Raw genomic sequence first — 5,136 nt, 5'->3', positions numbered from 1 at the left:
AAAAAAAAAAAAAAAAGAAAAGAAAAAAGAAAGACAGTTTAGCCTTGTCTTACAAAACTAAATTCACTATTACAGTACGACCCAGTTTAATCTCACATTTGATCCCTTATACTTTTCATTTGTATGTATTATCATGTTGTACTGGCTAGACTTCTGATAGGACGTTGAACTGAATCAAGAGTAATAGACATATTGTCTTTTTTCTAATTTTAAAGAAAATTCTTTTAATATTTTCCCATTTTAAATATGTGTGTATTCTGTTTGTATACATCTGCTTTATTAGGTTAATAAAGTTTAATTCTTTTCTAAGGTTGCTAATTTTTTTATAATGTTAAAATATATCAAATGCTATTTCTACAGCTCTGAGACAAAATTTTTAAAAATCTTTAGTTAATAGTGACTCTGCATTTCTAATATTCAACCATTAATGTCTATCTAGTATAGCAACTTACCCATAGTGATCAACTTTTATTATATCTAATACATTGTAAGATTCTATGTGATAATATGTAGGAGAATAGACATCCTTTGCTTAAATTCATGGAATATTTACAAAACATAATCTCTTGTCAAGCAAGCATTATAACTGTAAATTTTACCAGATAGGTTTTTTAGTTTAAATTATCTAAACTTAAGATAATAAAATAAAAAATTAACAATAAAAAGATATTGTGCAAATAAAACAACTATACTGAAATAAGAAACCTTAACTAAATAATCCACAGGTGAAAATGAACATTAAAATTAACAAAAAGTTATATAAACAATAATGAAAATTAAAATAAATTACATTGAAAATGATTCAAATCTTTTAAACATAATTCATTAAAATAATAACTGTAAATAAGATACTAAGCATTCAACATTTACATGCAGAAAAAGAAGCCTAATAAAAACTCTTGGAAACATAAAATAATGTGAATGTACACATACATATGCAGATATATTCACTTTAATGTTCATATTAATATAATTAATGTTATATGTTGCAATTTTGAATATATTTAAGCAAAATCAAAGAAAAACACAAACGTAATAACTAGATATCACATCAACTACTTTGAAAATAATGATATAGAAATTAAAATTTTTTTAATGTTATGGGGTACATGTACAGAATGTACAGATATGTTACATGGGTATACATCAGTTGTGGTGGTTTGCGGCACCCATTAGCCCACCATCTACATTAGGCATTTCTCCTAATGCTATCCCTCCCCTGCCTCCCATCCCCCAACAAGCCCTGATGTGTGATGTTCCCGTCCCTGTGTCCATGTGTTCTCATTGTTCAACTCCCACTTATGAGTGAGAACATGCAGTGTTTGGTTTTCTGCTCTTGTGTTAGTTTGCTGAGAATGATGGCTTCCAGCTTTATCCATGTTCCTGTAAAAGGCAATGACTCATCATTTTTAATGGCTGCATAGTATTCCATGATGTATATGTGCCAAACTTGCTTTATCCAGTCTATCATTGGTGGGCCCTTGGGTTGGTTTCAAGTCTTTGTTATTGTGAACAATGCCACAATAAACATATGTGTGCATGTGTCTTTATAGTAGAATGATTTATAATCCTTTGGGTATATACCCACTAATGGGATTGCTAGGTCAAACAGTGTTTCTAGTTCTAGATCCTTGAGGAATCACCACACTGTCTTTCACAATGGTTGAACTAATTACACTTCCACCAACAGTGTAAAAGCATTCCTATTTCTCCCCATCCTCTGCAGCATCTGTTGTTTCCTGACTTATTAGTGATTGTCATTTTAACTGGCATGAGATGTTACCTCAATGTGGTTTTGATTTGCATTTCTCTAATTACTAGTGATGATGAGCTTTTTTTCATATGTGTGTTGGCTGCATAAATGTCTTCTTCACCTATATCTGGCACTTCTCCCCATGCTATCTCTCCCCAACTCCCCTCCCCCTGCTGTCCCTCCCCTATTTCCCCCCAACACACCCCAGTGTGTAGTGCTCCCCTCCCTGTGTCCATGTGTTCTCATTGTTCAACACCTGCCTATGAGTGAGAACATGCGGTGTCTGATTTTCTGTTCTTGTGTCAGTTTGCTGAGAATGATGGTTTCCAGGTTCATCCATGTCCCTACAAAGGACACAAACTCATCATTTTTGATGGCTGCATAATATTCCATGGTGTATATGTGCCACATTTTCCCTGTCCAGTCTATCATCGATGGGCATTTGGGTTGGTTCTAGGTCTTTGCTATTGTAAACAGTGCTGCAATGAACATTCATGTGCATGTGTTCTTATAGTAGAATGATTTATAATCCTTTTGATATATACCCAGTAATGGGATTGCTGGGTCAAATGGAATTTCTATTTTTAGGTCCTTGAGGAATCACCACACTGTCTTCCACAATGGTGGAACTAATTTACACTCCCAACAATAGTGTAAAAGTGTCCCTATTTCTCCACATCCTCTTCAGCATCTGTTGTCTCCAGATATTTTAATCATTGCCATTCTAACTGGCATCAGGTGGTATCTCAATGTAGTTTTGATTTGCATTTCTCTAATGATCAGTGATGATGAGTATTTTTTCATATGTTTGTTGGCCTTATGTATGTCTTCTTTTGTAAAGTGTCTGTTCCTATCCTTTGCCCACTTTTGAATGGGCTTGTTTGTTTTTTTCTTGTAAATCTGTTTTAGTTCTTTGTAAATTCTGGGTATCAGCCCTTTAAATGTCTTCTTTTGAGAAGTGTCTGTTCATATCCATCACCCACTTTTTGATGGTTTTTTTTTTTCTTGTAAATTTAAGTTTCTTGTAGATTCTGGATATTAGCCCTTTGTCAGATAGGCAGGTAGATTGCAAAAAATTTTTCCCATTTTATTAGTTGCTGGTTCATTCTAATGATAAGTTTCTTTTGCTGTGCAGAAGTTCTTTAGTTTAATTAGATCTCATTTGTCTATTTTGGCTTTTGTTGCATTGCTTTTGGTGTCTTAGTAATGAAGTCTTTGACCATGCCTATATTCTGAATGGTATTGCCTAGGTTTTCTTCTAGGATTTTTATGGTGTTAGGCCTCATGTTTAAATCTTTAATCCATCTGGAGTTAACTTTTGTATAAGGTGTAAAGAAGGAATCCAGTTTCAGCTTTCTGCATATGGCTAGCCAGTTTTCCCAACTATTTATTGAATAGGGAATCCTTTCCCCATTGCTTGTTTTTGTCAAGTTTGTCAAATATCAGATGGTTGTAGATGTGTGGTGTTATTTCTGAGGCATCTGTTCTATTCCATTGGTCTATATCTCTGTTTTGGTACCAGTACCATGCTGTTTTGATTACTGTAGCCTTGTAGTATAGTTTGAAGTCAGGTAGCATAATGCCTCCAGCTTTGTTCTTTTTGCTTAGGATTGTCTTGGCTATTCAGTCTCTTTTTTGGTTTCATATGAAATTTAAAGTAGTTTTTTTCCAATTCTGTGAAGAAGGTCAATGGTAGCTTAATTGGGATAGTATTAAATCTATAAATTACTTTGGGCAGTATGGCCATTTTCATGATACTGATTCTTCCTATCATAGCATGGAATGTTTTTCCGTTTGTTTGGTTCCTTGCTTGTTTCCTTGAGCAGTGGTTTATAGTCCTCCTTGAAGAGGTCCTTTACATCCCTTGTAAGTTGTATTCCTAGGTATTTTATTCTCTTTGTAGCAATTGTGAATGGGAGTTTGCTCATGATTTGGTTCTCTGTTTCTATTATTGGTGTATAGGAATGCTTGTGATTTTTGCACATTGATTTTGTATCCTGAGACTTTGCTGAAGTTGCTTATTAGCTTAAGGAGATTTGGGCTGAGATGATGGGGTTTTCTAAGTATACAATCATGTCATCTGCAAACAGAGACAATTTGACTTCCTTTTTTCCTAACTGAATACCCTTTATTTCTTTCTCTTGTCTGATTGCCCTGGCCAGAACTTCCAATACTATAGGAGTTCTGGCCAGGGCAATAGGAGCGGTGAGGGGGGCATCCTTGTCTTGTGCCAATTTTCAAAGGAAGTGCTTCCAGCTTTTGCCCATTTAGTATGATATAGGCTGCAGGTTTGTCTTAAATAGCTCTTATTGTTTGAGATACGTTCTATCAATACCTAGTTTACTGAGAATTTTTAGCATGCAGGGCTGCTGAATTTTGTTGAAGGCCTTTTCTGCATCTATTGAGATAATCATGTGGTTTTTGTCATTGGTTCTGTTTATGTGATGGATTACGTTTATTGATTTGCATATGTTGAACCTGTCTTGCATCCCAGGATGAAGCTGACTTGATCGTGCTGGATAAGTTTTTGATGTGCTGCTGGATTCAGTTTGCCAGTATTTAACTGAGGATTTACGCATCAGTGTTCATCAGGAATATTGGCCTGAAATGTTCTTTTTTTTTGTTGTGTCTCTGCCAGGTTTTGGCATCAGGATGATGCTGGCCTCATAAAATGAGTGAGGAAGAATTCTCTCAGTAGACTGGTTGGAGTAGTTTCAAAAGGAATGGTACCAGCTCCTCTTTGTACCTATAGTAGAATTTAACTGTGAATCCGTCTGGTCCTGGAGTTCCTTTGGCTGGCAGACTGTTAATTGCTACCTCAATTTCAGAGCTTGTTATTGGTCTATTCAGGGATCTGACTTCTTCCTGTTTCAGTCTCGGGAGGGTGTATGTGTCCAGGAATTTATCCATTTCTTCTAGATTTTCTAGTGTATTTGCATAGAGTTGCTTAGAGTATTTTCTGTTGGTAGTTTGTATTTCTGTGGGATCAGTGGTGATATCCCCTTTATCACTTTTATTTCATCTATTTGATTCTTCTCCCTTTTTTTCTTTATTAATCTGGCTAATGGTCTATTTTGTTGATCTTTTCAAAAAACCAGCTCCTGGATTCACCGATTTTTTTGAAGGGTTTTTTGTGTCTTTGTCTCCTTCAGTTCTACTCTGATCTTAGTTATTTCTTGTTTTCTGCTAGCACATGAATTTGTTTGCTCTTGCTCTTTAGTTCTTTTAATTGTAATGTTAGGGTGTCGATTTTAGATCTTTCCTGCATTCTCTTGTGGGCCTTTAGTGTTATAAATTTCCGTCTACACACTGCTTTAAATGTGTCCCAAAGAGTATGACATATTGTATCATTGTTCTCATTGGTTTCAAAAGAGATCTTTATT

The sequence above is a fragment of the Cebus imitator genome, unplaced genomic scaffold (assembly GCF_001604975.1).
Source record: "Cebus imitator isolate Cc_AM_T3 unplaced genomic scaffold, Cebus_imitator-1.0 Scaffold285, whole genome shotgun sequence".
Lineage (NCBI taxonomy): Eukaryota > Metazoa > Chordata > Mammalia > Primates > Cebidae > Cebus > Cebus imitator.
Note: the sequence above shows the minus strand (reverse complement) of the source record.